General features: G+C 38.6%; 1 protein-coding gene across 24 annotated transcripts in view; it reads left to right on the top strand.

Moving 5' to 3' along the window:
* The first annotated feature begins 7,273 nt into the window (after positions 1-7,273).
* Positions 7,274-21,908, top strand: part of LOC126990579 (uncharacterized) — a 277,009-nt gene continuing 262,374 nt past the window's right edge. For all 24 annotated transcript variants that reach the window (XM_050849194.1, XM_050849197.1, XM_050849212.1 and 21 more), the window contains exons 1-2: positions 7,274-7,305; positions 7,416-7,495. The gene's annotated coding sequence lies outside the window, so the exon portion shown is untranslated. The remainder of the gene's footprint in view (positions 7,306-7,415; positions 7,496-21,908) is intronic.

The following is a 21,908-nucleotide window of genomic DNA, read 5'->3' as shown; positions in this document are numbered from 1 at the left end:
AATTTATATCTATTTTATATATATATTTTTATACGTATTTACATTATTTAATGTATTTTTTGTATATATATTTTTATTCAAATTCACGTTATTTGATGTTTATTTGTATATATATTTGTTATAAATTTACATTTTCTATGTGGTTTTTGTAATATATTTCAATATAAATTTACCTATTTTATGTGTATTTTGTATATTTGTTTATATATATATATATATATATATATATATATATATATATATATATATATATATATATATATATATATATATTTATATATATATATATATATATATATATATATATATATATATATATATATATATATATATATATATATAATTATTATATGTTTATTTTATTTCAACAAATTTACGTTACTTTATGTATATTTTGTATATATATTTTCATACAAATTTACATTATTTTATTAGAATTTTTTATTTCTTTTGATACGAATTTACTTTATTTTATTTGTATATATATATATATATATATATATATATATATATATATATATATATATATATATATATATATATATATATATATATATATATATATATATATATATATATATATATATATATATATATATATATATATATATATATATATAAATTTACGTTATTTTATGTGTATTTGTTTATATATTCTGATATAAATTTACATTTTGTATACATATTATATGTGTATTTTGTATACATATTTCAATACAAATTTAGATTATTTTTTTGTGTATTTTTGTAGATATTTTTACAAAATTATGTTATTTTATGTGTATTTTATATATTTATTTTCATACAAATTTATATTATTTAACTGATATTTTGTTTATTTATTTTGATACGAATTTACATTAATTTATATCTATTTTATATATATATTTTTATACGTATTTACATTATTTAATGTATTTTTTGTATATATATTTTTATTCAAATTCACGTTATTTGATGTTTATTTGTATATATATTTGTTATAAATTTACATTTTCTATGTGGTTTTGTAATATATTTCAATATAAATTTGTTTATATATATATATATATATATATATATATATATATATATATATATATATATATATATATATATATATATATATATATATATATATATATATATATATATATATATATATATATATATATATATATATATATATATATATATATATATATATATATATATATATATATATATATATATATATATATATATATATATATATATATATATATATATATATATATAATTATATAATTATTATATGTTTATTTTTATTTTAACAAATTTACGTTACTTTATGTATATTTTGTATATATATATTTTCATACAAATTTACATTATTTTATTAGAATTTTTTATTTCTTTTGATACGAATTTACTTTATTTTATTTGTATTATATATATATATATATATATATATATATATATATATATATATATATATATATATATATATATATATATATATTACGTATCTACATTATTTAATGTGTATTCTGTATATAAATATTGTTACACGTATTTACATTCTTTAATGTGTATTTTGTATTTTTAAACAAATTTACTTAATTTTATGGGTATTTGTATATATATTTTAATACAAATTTAAATTATTTTATATGTATTTTACATATCTATTTCAATACAAATTTACCTTATTTGATGTTTATATTTGTATTTTTATTTTCATACAAATTTAAACTATTTTATGTGTATATTTGTATTTGTTTTTACGGTATTTCATGTATTATATATATATATATATATATATATATATATATATATATATATATATATATATATATATATATATATATATATATATATATATATATATATATATATATATATATATATATATATATATATATATATATATATATATATATATATATATATATATATATATATATTATTTTATTGGTATTTTGTTTATTTATTTTATACGAATTTATATTACTTTAGGTGTATTTTGTATATATATTTTTATACTTATTTACATTATTTAATGTGTATTTTCCATATATGTTTTTATACAAATTTACGTTATTTTAAATTATGTGCGTTAGTATTGTTATTTTGATGCAAATTTACATTATTTTATGTGTATTCTGGATATCTATTTGAATACAAATTTGCCTGATTTTATGTGTATTTTGTATATTTATTTTCATACAAAGTTAAATTATTATATGTATATTTTTGTACATATATTTTTATACATTTTTTTTATATTTTCCTACCTCCTCATTCATTCGATCATCCATCCATCTCTACATTTGTCCCTTCGTGGGACCATGGACCTTTGTCGGGTGAAAGCCACAGAGTTATATAACTCTCTGGTGACAGCCCATGAGTTGGGCTGCAAGTATGGCAAGACAGTTTTAACTTTTCCTCGGTCCTTCCTCCCGTCCTTGTCTGCCTCGGTATATATATATATATATATATATATATATATATATATATATATATATATATATATATATATATATATATATATATATATATATATATATATATATATATATATATATATATATATATATATATATATATATATATATATATATATATATATATATATATATATATATATATATATATATATATATATATATATATATATATATATATATATATATATATATATATATATATATATATATATATATATATATATATGGTATCCGGTCATTTCGCCCACATGACCAGTTCGCCCACAGCAAAAAGTCATTTCGCCCAAAGTCAGTTCGCCCACACTGAGGAGTCAGTTCGCCCACACTGAGGAGTCAGTTCGCCCACACTGAGGAGTCAGTTCGCCCACACTGAGGAGTCAGTTCGCCCACACTGAGGAGTCAGTTCGCCCACACCGAGGAGTCAGTTCGCCCACACTGAGGAGTCAGTTCGCCCACACCGAGGAGTCAGTTCGCCCACACTGAGGAGTCAGTTCGCCCACACTGAGGAGTCAGTTCGCCCACACTGAGGAGTCAGTTCGCCCACACTGAGGAGTCAGTTCGCCCACACTGAGGAGTCAGTTCGCCCACACTGAGGAGTCAGTTCGCCTACACTCGCTAGAGTCAGTTTTCCCACAAGAGAGAGAGAGAGAGAGAGAGAGAGAGAGAGAGAGAGAGAGAGAGAGAGAGAGAGAACGGATTGAATGAGTGCTTCTTATAGTTAAATGGTTAACCAGTTAAATAGTTTAATCGAATTATAAAAATGAACCGTGAAAGTAGGTCTCGTCATTTCAGAAGGCCATCGTATGCACTCAGTTCCTGACATGATGGCAGTCTGTCCAGAACTCTGTATTTCGTGTGGTTTTCCTGTACGGCCAAGACAGGAAGGGCTACAGTGCGAGTTCTGCTGCAGGTGGCAACACAGAAAATGTGATACCGGTGTATCAAGAGGAGATTATTGGGCAGCCGTGAGGTCTGACAATACAATTGACTGGACTTGTACTTTGTGCACTAAGGAAGAAGCTACATCTCAAGACATTTCAACTGAAGTAGAATCTTCATTTGGTGTACATCTGCAAGACAATTTGAATGAAGAACAAGGTATTTCTTCACTGGAACTTGAAACATCACTTGATGACCCACCCCTGCAAAGTGAGGCACAAGTTAACCCTCCTGTGTTGCCCTCGTTTCAGCTATTTGAGGGTGGCACCAAAAGAGGTCAAAACAAGCTTATTGATGATCTTGGATACACTTATAACATCAAACTAGGAAGGCCAAATGTAACATATTGGCAATGTACCGTCCGGCCCAAGGACAATCCCTGCAAAGCAACGGTCACACAAAGAAATAAGACCTTTGTGAAAAGAAATACACACAATCATCCTCCGTCTGCCGATTCATCTTCAACAACAAACATCACATCTCAGGTGAAGAAAATGGCAGTACAAGATATCTTCAAACCAGCATCTGCCATAGTTGATGAGGTGTGTGTGTGTGTGTGTGTGTGTGTGTGTGTGTGTGTGTGTGTGTGTGTGTGTGTGTGTGTGTTTGTCTGTATCAGTGGCTGCTCGTACTTAAAATTAGTGGAGGTGCTGCTCCCAGAAATTTCCTTCCAAGGTCAGCACTGCGTGACTGCGCCACTGAGGGAACGGCAGCCGCGCAGCCAGCCTCCTGTGTGCACAACTAAAATAAGGGATGGCTACTGACATTACGTTAGTTAGTAGTGGGTGCTGCATTTCCACAGAGCCAATGCACGGGCAGCCACTGGACTCTGTATGTCAGTCTGTGTGTCTATGTTTGTTTGAGGGTGATCGAGAGAAGTTAAGAATAAGTAGGAAAATGTTGAACATGCCAAAATTTTATACTATTAGGAATTGCGATTAATGCCAACATTTCATTCCATTCAGGTTCTCTTGCAAGAACTACGAAATAAACCCTGCCCGAGTCTTCCAAAGCCCGAAAACTTGGCTAGGACAGCGAACAGCCAGAGGGAAACATTAAGACCTGCTGAACCCAAGGACCTAGCATTCGAACTTGACGAGAACCATATCCCAAGCAAATTCTTGAGAGCAGATGTGAGGATCCGTGGACGGCGCCACTTGATGTTTGCAACAGATCAGCAAATGGAACTTCTAAGCAAAGACAAATCATGGTATATTGATGGGACATTCAAGCTCTGTAGACACCCCTTTTCTCAATTACTTGCAGTAAATGCATTCGTAAGAACAGATCAATGTGCGAAACAAGTTCCCCTGTTGTTTGTTTTAATGTCAGGAAGAAAAAAAAGCGATTATCGTGAAGTTTGTAATGCACTTTTAAACTGTCTTCAAGAGGAAATTTCAGTCAAGCATATAACTATTGACTTCGAAAAAGCACTTTGGAAAGTGCTGCCTGAGGTGCTACCGTTTGTAACTATCAAGGGATGCGTCTTCCACTGGACACAAGCTATATGGAGAAAGGTGAGTAAACTTGTGGATTGTTCCAACACACACACACACACACACAGAGAGAGAGAGAGAGAGAGAGAGAGAGAGAGAGAGAGAGAGAGAGAGAGAGAGAGAGAGAGAGAGAGAGAGAGAGAGAGAGAGAGAGAAGCAGCCAAATGTCAAGTGGCGTTGTTTTAAGTATTTCTTCTGTATTTTCTCCACAAGATACAAGAGGTTGGGCTTCAAGTGACGTATACTCACGATGAAGCAACGTACAAGTTCTTACGAAAGCTGATGGCTCTTCCATTTCTGCCGGAGACCGAAATTCCTGCGATGTTTCAACGACTTTCATCCAAAGCAACGGGTACTCAAGTACGCCAAGTATTAAACTACATTGAAAGAACCTGGATCGACGGCTCTCTCTGGCCACCTTCCACTTGGAGTGTATTCCAGAAATCTGTGCGTACCAATAATGACATTGAAGGGTGGCATAATAGGCTAAATAAACGTGCAGCAGGTAGAAGTAGTTTACAGTTTTATGTATTGGTGAACCTGCTGCATAAAGAAGCGCTATTAACATCTATATATATAAGATTGGTGTCCGAAAGAAAGCTCAGCAGGATTCAACGAAAACATTATAAGGACCTTCAGAAAAAAATTATTCACTCTTTGGGACGAATGCGTGATGGGCGAAAGATCAGCGTTCAAGCTTCTGAAGTCATGCTCTTATTTGAATGGGCCAAAAGCGTAATGTTTCCTACCTTACTATGAGTACTAAATATATTTTATTTTACTTTTAGAATACAACGTGTTTTTAATACATGATTTGTTTTTAGATGATGTCATTTCTACATAAATTTTATATGAATGTCTACTCGCAGCATTTATTTTACTTTTAGAATTCAGATACCTTTAAATATAAGATAGTATTTTGTATGAACTGACTCCTGAGTGTGGGCGAACTGACTCCTGAGTGTGGGCGAACTGACTCCTCGGTGTGGGCGAACTGACTCAACTTGTGGGCGAACTGACTTGTGGGCGAAATGACCGTAAACCATATATATATATATATATATATATATATATATATATATATATATCTATCTATATATATATATATATATCTATATATATATATATATATATATATATATATATATATATATATATATTCCACATTATTTTTAATTTGCTATCTTCCTGCCTCAATCTCCTCCTTATCTTCTTTTTCTTCCCCTTAAGCATGTTCTTTGATAACAAGACATCGAACAGCTGAGTTACCTTGACGTAAATGTGCAGCAAACAACGAAATAATTGTTCCTTGATTATGATTTAGTACAGTTTGCCTTAAAAGAAAGAAAATGTGAAAAGAGAACGGGTTCTTTGGAACCAGCAGCTGGAGGGGCCTCCCTAGCATTGGCTGACGGTTTTGTGAACATGCTTGATTGATTGATTGATAGTTTATTGTTGCAAGTAAAACAACAAAGGAGAAGGGAGGAGCATGCCATCCCAACCCCCAGGCAGTACAGAGTGTGATTATACAACTAAGGATACATGTGTAACGTCGGTCGCTAAATCAATAGTGCGTAGTTATGTTAATTAGTTCGTAGTTAGTGAGTATGTTTGTGAATTTCAGCCCAGGTCCACCACGCGTGGTTATTTTTTTTTTTAGAACACGCACCTTTACCCAAAGGCATTTGTGAAGGTTTGGGCCGGGTATAGTATTAGGTAAAGGTGCGTGTTCTAAAAAAAAATAACCACGCGTGGTGGACCTATAGTCTCACATGCGTGGGCTATGGGCTAACTAAGCGCACCATCGTTAACCTAGCGTACTACGGCTAACCGGATCGTTGGCAACACTGCTCACCTCCCAATGGCCGCCATCAAAACAAAGCGCGCGTATGTATAATATGCTTTTTCACTACCTTTACCACTTTTTCTTTACTTTTAAGTTTTCCAGCCTTCATATTATGGTTAAGGGACATGTATTTCGTCCCTTATCTATAATACGGAGGCGCAATATCGTATTTGGAGGCGCGTAGTGATTCTCAATAATTACTTAACTGTGAAAGCGGCCCTAAGGCGCGTCCAAGAATAGTCTATATTATAGACTTTGCGTCCAAGATCATGCAACGTGGGTGTACATCGAGAAGGACATTGCTGATCAGGTACCGTATACACGTGTGGCAGATTTGAAACATTGGCGAGTAAACCGTCGCGAACGGATCTAGTTACATACATTCTTTGTTCTAAAGCAGTAAAGTAATTATAATGGTGTTGTTGGATCTTGTGTGGCGAGTTTATCCCTTTCTTGGCTCCTTCTGAGAGTGAGCAGCTTCGTTCTGCCCCGTTGGAAAGGCTGCACCTTGTCCCGCCCTGCCACAGCAGCTCCGGACAGCCATGGCTTGCAGCAGGTAACGGACTCCCATTTTTCGGTGTTCTCAGCCGTGTTTCAGCGGTGTCTCTCCACGAGAAATGTTCATCAAAGTTAGTTGTATTGTTTTGTGTCATTTGTATATTGCAGCGCCACTTGAGAGGCGGAGAAAGAAGAGGGAAGAGTTGTGGGGCATGACGAGGCGCCGTTCGGGGCACTTCCCTGCTGAGGTAAATATCGCTGTGAGTCATCTTTGACCATAATCACCACACACTGAACTGGGAAACCTCGCCTTATAGATAAAGCTACAGTCATACTGACTTTACGACCTGCTAACGACCACCCGCGACCGCAAAATGCTGCGATTCACACCCACCGCTCCCCGACCACATAGATGGCAAAGTAGTCTTGCGACCGAACACCTACTGGTGGTCGTTTAGTGTCCGTCCAGTGGGTGGCCGGACGGCGACCATGGTAAGATTCACACCTTGACCTCACACCTGGAGTCAAGCCAAGACGCCCACCATACGCCGACCGGTGACCGACAGGCAAGGACCAGTACGCGTCCTGTCGCAATGAGGACGGCGACCTCCCTTTACAACCTGCTGCTGACGTGTTACAGTAATATCATCACCCAGTTATAATACACCTTTTTCATTCTTATTTCTGTAAATTATATTTGAAAAAATAGTTTTTTTATAAAGGTAATGAAAGTATTCTGTGCTTAACTGCAGCAAAAGATGGAGGTAAAAATTCGTATTAGGTCCGTGCCAGTATCACATAATCTACTTTATGAAACATCAGTATCTCTTCATATATCTTTTCTACAAACCTTCAACAGTCATGGAAACGCTTTGAAAATCCAATTCAAGGACTTTTTTTACTCTTGAAAATAGGGGATAATGTTTACGGAAGCGCGTCGCCTCCTCTGGCGGCGGCCGCGACGACGCTGCAGCCGCCGCAGCCGTAAAATAGCTCACAGAGGGTTTAGGGTCGGGGAGCACATTTAAACTACTCCAACTGAACTTTACGACCTACTAACAGGGGGGCTGCGCCCCCCTTAATCCCCTCTTCTAACCCACATGTATATGTGACTTATTTCAGCAAGGAGGTATTTCTCGCAACACCGGCTGCAGCGTCGCCAGAGGAGGCAACGCGCTTTCGTAAACATTATCCCCTATTTTCAAGAGTAAAAAAAGTCCTTGAATTGGATTTTCAAAGCGTTTCCATGACTGTTGAAGGTTTGTAGAAAAGATATATGAAGAGATACTGATGTTTCATAAGGTAGGTAATGAGATACTGGCACGAACCTGAAATGAATCTTAACCAAGATGGATCTTTGTGCCCCCCCCCCCTCCCAGCCCCCTGTGTGCTGCAGACATGCAAAAAATGCTCCAAACAATCTTGGTTTAACCTGTTATTAGTATGTATGTTACATTATATTCGTTCTAATGCATTTCCATCACCCTGGGCAGAGCAGAAGATGAAATTAACAATTTTTTTGAAATGGATAAAAGCCAATAGCTCCACAGACTCTCATTGTTACTGCTGTACACATCATGTCCTGCAGTGATTAATTTTGGTTAGACATTTGCCCGTGTGTTTGACCTGTGGAGCAGGTTGAGTTGGGACGGAGCTTGGACGGGCTGAGGGGCGTGGGACGTCACTGCTCAGGAATGTACCTCATTTCCGGGCAAGGGTGGTTTGACCTACCACCGGTCGCCACACAACTCGCCCTGTGGTGGCAGGCCGGACGTCGACCACGGTTAATGACAGATGAAAAGTGGACGGCGAACATCAGCGACCTCCTGCTATCTGACGGCAACCAGATGGCATTCACTTGCCATCTGGTCGCCGTTCAACAGTTAATGGTCAACTGTCAGCTACCAGTAGCAGTCTGCTTGGGTGGAAGGAGGCTGGAGGAAGTCAGGTCAAAGTCAAATTATAACAAGTCTGGTCACTTCCCGCAAAAAATCTCGTCAGGCTCGCGCATGACATCACGTTGGCTTCAGAGGCAGGGGCCGTTGCGTGGGACGGGGTCAGGTGCACAGCATTGATGCGAACCGGGATGCCTAATAAATGTGGTGTAGGTGGCTGCACATCCAATTATAAACACAAACGTGGAATTATGATTTTTTGTTAAATAAGAATGGTATACTTGGAGTTAATAAAGAATTAATATAATGACTGAAAAGGTAGTTTTCAGTGGACAAAATAAAAAATAAATACAAGTCACCTATCAATTACACCGGTTTCTGTCCGCAGACCATGGAAGATCATTGGTGGAGTCGACATCAGCCCTTAACTCTTAGATTACAGCGATCGTATATATAAGTGCGTTACCACATGCCCCACCCATACGAGGATCATATATATTATCATCACATTCTACGCTCCCTACGTTTCAAATATACTGCCAGTTCTTGACTCAGAAGAATGGTGGAGGCATCTGGCATCCGTACACACTCATTCGTCTCAGCGCACGCCCTACCGAAGGCCACAGATCATTTTCCACTTTTGTTCAGAATACATCTGGCATGTCTCGTGACGTGTCAAGCAGTTCCTCTGCTCCGGGCGGAAGTAGAGCGCGGGCAAATCAAGGTGACAGTGACTCTGATGACTGATATAGTAGTGACATTGACAGAGAGAGAGAGAGAGAGTGGGGTGCTTCCCCTCGACAGGTCACGGCCACGAGAAAATGGGCAATATTTTCGACTGTCATAACTTTTTTATTATTATTAGGAGAGAAGTTTTATTACACCACCATATATAGTAGATGAATATACAATTATTGCAAAGACACCATTTCCACCTCTTTTAAATGTCTAAATTTTCCCCGTGCACAGCATCCAGAGAAATATCTTGCCACCCGTACTTTAAGGGTTAAAAGTGAATCTGCAGAACCATTATTTTTAGGGCCGCAAGGTTGTGGACACCTGTCAAGTGTCAGGTGGTCAGGTCAGGCTGTCCCTTAATGGGCTCGGCCAGGCTGCCAGGTGTTATCAGGTCAGGTATTTATGAAATAGATCTACCGCAACAATAGATGTACAGTACTCAAAAACACCACCATCATAGTGAATGAGACGGGGTCTGGAGTTAACAACTAAGGTAGTGGACATAAGCTCTCACCCGGGTATCCCTCATCTTGCGGCAGTTCGGCTGCTTCACCTCAATGAATGGGATTAGCGGACCCACCGAGACAACACGACGTCACCTCTTTGCCATGCCTCTCCTGCGCCTGAACAGACTTCTATGATTAGTCTTTGGTCAGTGTTACCTTGAGGGAGGGAGAGGCGGGGCCTTGGACCACCGTTTACCGTTTACCGTTACAGGCCCCGGTCAGCCGCCGTAGCAGCGCTCCACAGGGCCGCTAACATTATAACATTAATATTAGCACCTTAAAAAAAGTTGTCCTCAATCCTCATGTTTGTGAAGTCATAGTATTTAGTGAATGAGTGAGTTTTCAGCGCTTTCTTTAAGATTGCCAGACTGCCACTGTTCTTAACATTCCCGGGTAACTCATTACAGAGCCGCGGGGCACTCTTCTCAGTTGCTCTGAAACCCAGTTCCAGGTTGACCCTGGGCTCATAGAGTCTATACTGTTCTGTACTGTCTCACTGACATGGCAGTGTCCAAATCAAAATCCTGTAGTAAATTTCTCAAATATCCAGGTTTACCAAGTCGCATTGCTTGATAAGTCAAGACACATATTTTCTTGACTATTCGTGCCTTAATGGGAAGCCAATGCAAGTCTATAAGTGCAGGTGTTATTCTGTCACGGGGGGGGCAGACCCTTAATTAGCCTTGCAGCTCTGTTCATGACACGTAATTTCTTCAGCAGATATTTAGGAAGGCCATAATAAAGCGAGTTACAATAATCCAGCTTACTAGTTACATGATTATATATTAGCATCTTCATAGTCTTATCATCCAGATATTTCTTGACAAATGCAATATTTCTGAGATGGTAGCCTGCCGTTCTCACCACCTGATTGATCTGTTCTTTGAATGATAGAGTGCAGTCAAATATCACACCTAAATCTTTGACTGACTTTTTTAGTCATAGTGTCATCTTTTATCCAAAGAGTGGAAATATCTAGCCTCCTGAGATCCTTGTTCTTCCCCACAATGAAGCATTCAATTTTATCCTCATTCAGCTTCAATTGCTCAGAATTCATCCATTTCCCCACATCATCCACAATTCTGCTCAGCTTATCTTCAGTGTTTTCCACATCACTCAGCGACAGATAGAACTGTGTATCATCGGCAAACAGTTTAAAATCAACTTCATGCCTTCTTAGCAAATGTGAAAGACCGATAGTATAAACACAGAATAAAATTGGACCCAGTACACTTCCCTGGGGGACTCCTCTTTGCAAAAGTTTATGAGCAGAGAACGACTTACCTATTTCCACATGGTAAGTTCTGTTCTCAAGGCAACTCCTCAGATAATCCAGCACACCACCCTCAATTCCAATATTCTTACAATCCTGAAGCAATAGACTGTGAAAATGCAGCATTCAAATCTAACAAATTCAGAACACCACACTTCCCTTCATCCATGAGTACAAGCAAATTGTTTACCACTGAACAGAGAGTAGTTTCTGTTGAATAAAGCCTCTTGTAAGCAGATTGATTCTGGTAAAGCTTGCACCACTAGGAGAAGCTCCATTAGCTGATTTAGGATCACATTTTCAAGTATCTTAGATTGAAATGTCAAGTTGGATACTGGCAGGGCCCGAGAGAGGGGAGGGGGGGAGCAGATATCTCAGTATCAGGGCCCGGCCTCATAAGGGGCCCGGCCGTCCGGGCATGATGTGTGTAAATTAAGATAGCTAGGGGCCAGGAATTACTTGCAGCACCAGGGCCCAATGGTAGCTCTATCTGGCGCTGGATACTGGTCTAAAGGAACTTAACCACTGTGGGTCCAGTTTACCTTTGACAATAGGTTTGACGATCACCGCTTTCTCACTCAGGAAAAGTCTTGTTTTCGATACTAGTGTTAACCATCACAGTCATAATATTTAAGAAATCACTAAAGTTTTCACTCTTAATGATGTCACTTATCGGCAAGGGATCGTTATCACAGTACGTAAGTTTCACTTTGTGTACGATAGTTTTCACCACAGCCACATCCACTTGTTGAAAGCTTGTTAACTTTATTTCAAGGACTGGAGTTTCCACAGCAGATCCATGGTAACCGTCACCTCTAAAGTTCATGATAACCCTCTCAATTTTCTTGTCAAAAAAGTCTAAAAACTTATTTGCCAGCACCTCATCCGAGAAACCATCCGGAAGCTTGTTAACCTTTCTGTTTCCAGTCAAACTGTCAAGCACCTTATATAATTTATTAATGTTTGGCCCTGCTTCCTCAACCTTATTCCGATAGTATTCTCTTTTCCATTTTATCACAAGCCGATTTTCTTTGTTTCTTGCCTCCTGATAAGCTCTTCTTGCATCATCTGTTTTAAGCCTAAGCCTCAGTCTTTCTTTTTTCTTTTTCTCTCTTTTTGCCCACAGTATTTCCGCATTATACCAAGGTGCATGATCTTTCAACGCTATCTCCGTTTCAGTCAGAGGACAGAGGCTGTTATACTCATCTCTAGCTAAACCATTACCGTAAATCGGGGTGACTTCAGACAAAAAGTGGATAAACAGTTGACAAGTTGATAACTTGTAGCCAGTTGCAAATAAGCTAGATGATTTAGTGTCAGAACTTGTCTTTTGCCTTATAGTTTTCGAATAAGACTCTTGTTTTCTTGAGACATGTTTCTGTTTGAAAACAAGCACAATATGTGTTTTAAGATTTTGTAAAATTTACCCCATGGAAAACTTCTGGCAGGAACGATCTGTATTACACACAACATCAAAACTAGAGAAAACAATCAGAAACAAGCTTAACTAGGACAGTTAGAATGATTCAGGGGTGCTTAACATATCCTACACACCTGTAAATGTCACTTGAATGGAAGCATGCCGAAAAATGGTTCAAAATGGGGTGACTTTGGACACCTAAATATAACTACATATTGTGGGTGACTAAGGCAGGGGTTCCCACTAGTATTCCGTTTTCACGGATCCGCCGACCGTCAGTGGCGTTATCAACGGAGCCCGTCCAGAGATGAACTCAAGTTAACTTTTGGGTCCGTAACGGTGGTGGTGGTGCCAGTACAGTGATGTTAGATATTCTACATTTCATGAAAATATGAAATAGAAGTACTTAGCTACAAAATAACATATACAAGAATAAATTTCTAGTGAAATGCATCATGATAAAATCTGATAAATGAGATGTAAAATAGTGTACACTTCAAAGAGCCCTAACACACTTGAATGTTGCCCTACCATTATAAAAAACTTTTTGTGGTGATTGTGTAATCATTAAGCTTCCAAAAAAACTAAAACTGTGCTTTACATCTTATAGTTTTTTTATAATAACATTTTTTTCAAAATTATTGACCATTTTTTACTTCCTGGCTACTACTGACCTGAAATGTGGGAACTCCTTTCCAAAGACTTTTGCCAATTTTTTTCCCGGTTCAGCAATGTCCGAAGTAACCCCCGGAATGTGCGAACAGACTCAGATACGTAAACCCAATGAAATATAGCCACTGTCCAAAGTCCCCTCAAGGGTGTCCGAAGTCCCCTCAGACATGGGGTGACTTTGGACACCCATATTTATTCACTAAGCACAAAAACTATTAAGTTTCGTGAAAATGTTGCACCATTTAATGGTAGCCCTTAACAATACAGAGTAAATGCACACTCAGCATAGATCCTAGGCCTAGAAACAAAAATTTCATAAGCAAAAAACCTTGAAAACTGTCCGAAGTCACCCCGGTTTACAGTATATAGCTTAACCAGGCAAGTAGCACAATTTCCACATACCACCGAGCCATGTTCACAGATTTCACGACATTTAATAGTAATTTCCTGTATTAAAGAGTTAATCAATATTTCTGGTTGAAAATTTCTTCGCAGTCTGAACGTAATCTTTTTTCTCTGCGCTGCTTCCCTCACGTATGAAATTTCAAAGGTTACCAATTTATGCACCGGGGATATACGAGATATTTCATCGACACACACCCCTTGCACTAGATGACTGTCTGTATCGCTGAAAACCAAGCCTAACACGTGTCCCCTTAAAAGAGGTCATCTCCACTTTATTAATCAGATGGAAACTGTCCATCATCTCAATGAAGGCCATGCCAAAAGAATTTTCAGGATCATCGATCCATAGATTAAAGTCACCACAGATGAACACATTTGCACTCACCATATCCACAGACTTCAAAAGAGTGTGAAATTCATCAATAAAGACCTCTGCTCTTGTGTCTGGAGGTCAATACACCACAATAAATTTACTTTTCCTACTTTCAATTTCACAGATGACTTGCACTGATTCAAAAGTATCCCACCTCTCTGATGCTTTTCTCCGAATCTTCTTAACTCTTTCTTTGCACGTGGTGCGAGACGCGACTATCCCCTCAGGCGTAGTCAGGCAGCCCAATGCGGGTCTCTTTTGAACCTCTATCTCAAAAACTATTCTTCACCGCTAAAAAACAAAAACACCATTGGAAAGAGGAGGTCCAGATCTATAGGAGTCGGTTATGTATGCCTCTCCTGCGAACGTACATGCACGTTCAGGGAGTGTTGAATGTTAACACTTACCTCACTGTGTGAGCGATGATCAGCCATATTGAGGGAACTGTGGACATCTCTCCTTGAGATTCTGGCAAGGTAGTATTGCCAACTGCAATATTTACAACTATTTGGTCAAAGAATCAGTCAGGTGATAGGTCAAGCTATGCGAAAATGCCGCTATATTGGGCAAGAACATCCACCAGTCACTCGTCCGTAGATTTGCCGCGCTGGGCTGATAAGATTTTCCATCAAATTTAGTGAGGAACCCACTCAATTGGCAATCCTGTGTTGTGAGAAATAGTGTTGGAACAATCTCATACGCGGGAGATTTGAGTGCGGCTGGAGCTCGCAGTGAGCGTTTAGCACCACCAGCAAATACGCCTAACGCTGCGAGCATTTAGCAATGAAAGGGTTAAAAGTATTTGAAAGAAAGATCAAAACACCGCCACCCCTTCTTGTCAACCACGTAAAATGTAGAAAGGTATGAGTTACCGGCATCATCTCATGAATCTTGGCGACGTCGTAGTCATTTAGCCATGTTTCAGTTACCGCTAAAATGTCAAGATCCTTTTCTTTGATGAGATCACAGATATCTAGAGTTTTATTTCCCACAGGCTGAGCATTTAGCAGACCACATTTTATCTTTGTATCTGAGGAATTAGTAGCCATGATCGGTTATGTTACAAATTCTCTCAATTTCAGTCTGAAAAAATACACAACGCTGGTTATTTGCCGAGTAATTAGCTTCAGGCTTCTTGTACCTCACACAATTTATACATTTCCTTTCAGTCCCGGGGCAGTCTTTGGCTTTATGCTCTCCTGCACATTTATAACATACTGGGTTCTCACCATTGGCCTTGGCAGTGCATTTGGACTCAATATGACCATATCTCTGACAATGATAACATATTATTGCATGGTATCTGTCTCTCACAGTATACACCCCCATTCAAGTTTTATTCTGTCATGGTTGCTTGTAGATTAGCTCTCTAGCTAACAGTTGGATCACATTTCAGGATGTAATGCGGTGCCACTGGCTGCAGGCTTACTAAAAATCTTTTCAATTTTCTCCTCAACCTGTGGAATCGAGTGTAGGAACTCATTTGTGTTTAGCAGCGTCTCAATTATCCAGTCTCCTTATTGTGCACATTACAAATCATGATCTTTTGCCTCAGTTTTCCCACACTTTTAGTACTGACTTTCTCTACAGATTCCAATTTTGGGGCTGCCTCATTCCTCATATTCTCATCATCAAAGTTCATTATAATATTACTTCCATTAGTGAATCTTGAATCAGTAATCTGAATGCCATGTAATGCCTGGGAAACTTCACTTTTCAGCTCTGTAGCCTTTTTATCTTGTTCTGAGGCCTTGACAACAAGTAAATTCTTCTTAACTTTCCTCTTGCGCTTGGTGACCTCAGCCCAAGTTGCACCTGCTGACTCCTCATGCTCGGCCCACTGCAATGCATCAGGCACCTCCTGAGCCACCTCACTCAACTCCTCCTTCACGCTCACTGCTCGTGACTCAGCTTCTTGTTTTACTTCTGATATTTCCTTAGATTTTTTTTTTTTTAATTCATCCATTTTTTCCACAATTTTGGTAGCCAGAGATGCTTTATGAAGGCATGGGTTGCAAATCCAATTTATTTTAGGTATACGTATTCCCCGACTTAATTCCAGACAGATGAGCACACTTCCAATGACACCATTTAGGGCACAGACAGCACCCTATCCATTTGTCGCCTGTGGGATCTGCACTAACGTAATAGAAATCCCCCATGCTCTTGGCTCGGCCAGCCATGTCGATGCAGCACTTTCACGAGCAAGACGCAACACACCCGATCAGCGCGGCGACTCACTACTCACTCAAATGGAATGTAGTGTGGACCAATGTAGTGTGTGGCAGCCTTCTTGCCTTGGTTATTATCTCCTGTATGGTCACTCTGATAATGGATGTGCTGTGTTTGGTAGGTAAGTATGCAGCAGAAGCCGGTGTGTTGTTTTCGGTAGAAGTACAGAAGTTCACCCGCGGGGCACTGGTGGACAAAACGAGTTTTTCTGGGATATTTCAGTGTTTCTTAAATCATCCTCTAGCTCAGGGGTGTCAAACTCATGGCCCGTGGCCAAATATGGGCTGTCAATGGTCTTAAGTGGCCCACGAGGTAACAAGATTCTTCAGCTCAAGTTACTATAATTGTTACAGTCGAGGAAAATAATAGACTGTTAAGATGAGACATAATAACATTTACGGTCAATCTTAAGAATAACCACTCCAAACCCATAGTCGTAATAATTTAGCACGTGAAAGAAGTATTATTATAATGCATTTTCGTATATGTCTTACCTTGCTTTATGATGGCAGTATCGTAACCAATGAGGTTCATCCGAGGTGTGTTTTGCTGCCTATGCGTGAAACTCCCTTGTTTAGGTATTGGGAAAGGAGCAATACTACCCTGTGGCTGGGAAGGTAGCCTACCCCATCCTCACCTTCACATGGTGCGCACCATTAGTATACCCTGCGGGGTAGAACCAACGGGGAGGGGGGCAGTGACCATCAGCTGCTTTGTTTTAATCCTTTTAGCCTTGACAAGGAGCAAGTCTCCATAACACTACATTGGACTGGCCACCCATTGGTGGCCTCTAATACTTTTATCGATGGCCAGAGGGCGGCAGAAGAGAAAGGAATGCATGAGACTGGTGTCTATTAATGTGAATAGTTTAGGTGGTGAGGAAAAGAGGAGAGTGATGATTGAAAATTTTGTAAATGGTAGAGTGGATGTGTTGGGAGTGAGTGAAACATATTCGAGGAACTGGTGTGAGTGATGGTAGGGAGGGTACGTGGGAGGGTGTGCCTGGGGGGGGTTGTATGGATGGGGATAGATGAGAGGTATATAGGCAGGAGTAAGGAAGGATGTGCTATTGTGATGTCTGAAAGAGTGTGGAATGGTGTGACTGATTATGGTTGGAAGGGATCAAGAATTGTGTGGATGAAAGGAAAAGTAGGTTTAGAAAAGTATGCATGGGTGTGTATTTATGCACCAGTAAATGTGAAAAGTAAAAAAGGACTGAGAGAAAGGGAAGCTTTTTGGGAGGAAGTGAATGCATGTTTGAACAGTTTTGAGAAAGAAAGGAAACTTATTATGATGGGAGATATGAATGCCAAAGTGGGTGATGAATGTGTGATGGATGTGGGGGGAAAATGGGGGATACCTGGGAAGAATGAAAATGGAGAGTCCCTGGTGAATGTCTGTGCTGAGAGGGGAATGTTCCAAGTGAACACCTTCTTTCAGGACAAGAATATCCACCGATACACATGGAGAAGGGGAGAAGATAATGAGCAGAAAGGATTGATTGATTATGTGGCAGTAGATGAAAGGCTTAGAAAAGAAATTTGTGACGCGAAGGTAGTAAGAGGAATGTTCGATGGCTCTGACCATCTTGCAGTGCTGGCAAAGTTAAAGCTGAAAGAAAAGTGGGTGTTTGAAAAGGTGAAGTAAAAAGGGAAATACTGAAGACAGAAGAGTTACAGGAAAAAGAAATAAAAGATGAGTATAACCGTGAAATGGCAGAGGCCTTAAGTGAAAAATGGGAAAGTGTAAAAGATAATACAAATATTGAAAAAGTTTTTGGAACATTTAAAGAAATAATGGTAACTACAACAAAAAAAGTGTTAGGGATGAAAGTGGTGAGAGATGGAAAAAGAAAAGGAAATTCATGGTGGACAGAAGACTTCGATAAGGAGGATAGTAAAAGAGAAAAGGGAACTTTTTAAGAAAACTCAAGAAAGAAGTGTGGCTGAACAAGTAAAAAGGGAAAGGAAAAAGAAATATAGAGAATGCAAAATGAAATTAAAAAAAGCAATAAAAGAAAGTAAGAAGAGAGTTGATGAAGACTTTGGAAAAAGACTAAGTGAAAAATATAAAGGGAACAGGAAATCCTATTGGAAAGAAGTAAAAAACGAAAGAAATGCAGAAAATATCTCCTCAAGTAAAATAAAAGAAGTTATGGATGAGCATGGAAAGATGTTGAAAGACGGGGAAGCTGTGAAAGAGAGATGGAGAGAATATTTCAAAAACTTAATGAATTTTGAGGATGGACGTCCAGCAGCCGTAACAGCAGCAGTTTTGAGTAGAGGTAGAGGAGGAGTATATAAGGAAAGAAGTATATCACATGAAGAAGTATATCAGGCAATAAAAAGATTAAAAAATGGAAAGGCAGCAGGAATTGATGGAAACACAGCAGAAATGTTGAAGTGTGGAGGAGATGAAGTTAAATGGATGGTCAAGATATGTGAAGTAGCATGGGAAGGGGGGGTGGGGGGGGATGTGCCAGCAGACTGGACGAAAGCCATCATTGTCCCAGTTTACAAGGGGAAGGGAAGGGCAAGACAGGGGAATGTGGGAGCTATAGAGGTATAAGTCTCCTGAGTATACCCGGAAAGGTATATGGAAGAGTCATAATAGAGAGGGTGCAGAGACTTACAGAAGAGAAAATCAGTGAAGAACAAGAAGGCTTCAGGAAGGGAAGGGGATGTGTGGATCAGATATTTGCCTTCAGGATGGTAGTAGAAAAAATATTAGCAAAAGGAAAGAAACTATACGCTGCCTTCATGGATTTGGAAAAAGCTTATGACAGAGTCGATTGGATTGCATTGTGGGATGTTTTAAAGATTTATGGTGTGGGAGGAAAACTGCTTAGTGCAATAAAGTCCTTCTATGAGGATGCATCTGCATGTGTCAAAATTACTGGAGAAACAAGTGAACATTTTGAGATAAAAGTGGGCTTAAGACAAGGGTGCATCATGTCACCATGGTTATTCAATATTTATATGGATGGTGTTATTAGAGAAATTAAGGGCAACGTTGGAGTAAGACTGTTCGATGAGGGAAGGAAGTGGGTACTGAATTCAATACTGTTTGCTGATGACACGGTGCTCATTGCAGAAAATGAAAGTGACCTACAAAATTTGGTCAGTGTTTTTGATAGTGTCTGTAACAGGAGAAAGCTGAAAGTAAATGTCAACAAAAGTAAAGTGATGGTTTGTGAGCGAAGTAGAAGTGAGGTTGTAGATTTTGTATGCCCATATAGAGTGGGAATTGAATGTGAAAAAGAATGCAAAATAATTTTGAATGGTGAAGAAATGGAGGAAGTCAGTGAGTTTAAGTACCTTGGATCAGTTATGTGTAAGCATGGTGGTACAGAGGGAGAGATAAGAGAATGGGCATTGCAAGGAAGAAGGGTGGTAGGGTCTTTGGGACGAATCATGAATGGCAGAAGTGTGAGCATGGAGGTAAAGAGGGATTTGAGAAATACAATAATAGTACAAAACCTCACATATGAAAGTGAAACGTTGTACTGGAAGGAAAGTCAGAGGTCTAGAGTGCAGGCAGTGGAAATGAGTTATTTGAGGAGTGCTTGTGGTGTGAGTAGAATGGATAGAATGAGTAATGAAAGTGTTTTGGAATGTGTCACAGGGGTGAAGGGAAGAAGTGTGGAGTGGTGGAGGAAGTGAAGCGACAGACTTTAAAGTGGTTTGGCCACATGGAGCGAATGGAGGAGAGTAAGATGACCAGAAGGGTGTATGTGAGTGAGATAGAGGGAGGGAATGCAAGAGGACGACCTCCAGTGAAATGGAGGATAGGGTGCAAGAGTTGGGGAGAGGGGGGAAAGATCTTTGAGAAACTTTGAGCAGGCAAGGAGGGAGTGTCTGGATAGAGAAAGTTGGAAGCTCTTCTGCCGTGGCCATCCCCTGGTGGGAGCTCCTAGGAGCAGGCGTCGATGAAATGATGATGAATGATGATGGGGAGGGGCCAGGGGGGCAAGCCTCGTTAATTAAAGAGGTGGGTGACTTGGATTTTCTAAGTCCATTGTTATTGTTGCACAAGCGCCTCTGTACACAGACTGAGCCTCGTACCTGCCTTGCAGTGCACCATACAAACTAGTTCCTAAGTCAGTAATGTGTTGCCTTCAGCTTTGTTCCTCTGTTTTGTTATCTTACTATCAAGTGTACTTCCTAGTTGTTGGGGGTTAAGCATCACAAGGTTAAATTATTATAAGTTTATTCACATTCTGTTGGTAATGGTAGCAAGCTTACTGAAGTTAAGTAACAATATTATTGACAACTCATTATTCTGTTGGTAAGGGTAGCGAGCTTTGCTGAAGTTAATTAACAATGCTGATTACAACTCAAACAGTCCATTTACCACGTAAGGGCATACTCATCACAGAACATGTCATCAAAAAAAAAAATATATATAGATATATATATATATATATATATATATATATATATATATATATATATATATATATATATATATATATATATAAATATATATATATATATATATATATATATATATATATATATATATATATATATATATATATATATATATATATATATATATATATATATATATATATATATATATATACAGGAAATCCCCGATATACGAAAGCTCGATGTACGAAAATTCGGATATACGAAAGTGAAAAATATAGGACAATTTTCGGTTCACGAAAGACATGCTTCGCATATACGAAAAGTACGACAGTTTCCGCGCCCACTGTTTCGTACCCGATGTCTATATCGGTCGCCGCGCGCCGTCAACAGCCTCACGCACACTCGCAGTGATTAGGCAGCAAGTGTCCATGTCCAGTCCCCTCCACTTCAACGCTCATCACTTAGCGTTGCCAGTTTGTGAACCCCTTGCTTCGACTCGAATCCGAAACACATCCCAGCCAGCGTGAGGAAACGTGAGGGTGATGGAGGGGTTGGGGGGGGGCTTGGAGTGGTGCGGTGGTGTACTGTTTGGCACGTGTTTCGGGCACGAGAGTCGAAACTGGCCTTTCACAGCTTGGGAAGTAAACATTGGCAATGTTAAGTGATGAGTTGTAGTGACGAGTTAGAGGGGATTGTCCTAACATATGTAATGCATTTCTATAACAGTAAAGGAACAGGAAATGGTAATTGTTTTTAATTATTTATGAGCCT

This window comes from Eriocheir sinensis, unplaced genomic scaffold, assembly GCF_024679095.1.
Source record: "Eriocheir sinensis breed Jianghai 21 unplaced genomic scaffold, ASM2467909v1 Scaffold178, whole genome shotgun sequence".
NCBI classification, from domain to species: domain Eukaryota; kingdom Metazoa; phylum Arthropoda; class Malacostraca; order Decapoda; family Varunidae; genus Eriocheir; species Eriocheir sinensis.
This window is presented reverse-complemented; position numbering and strand designations above follow the sequence as displayed.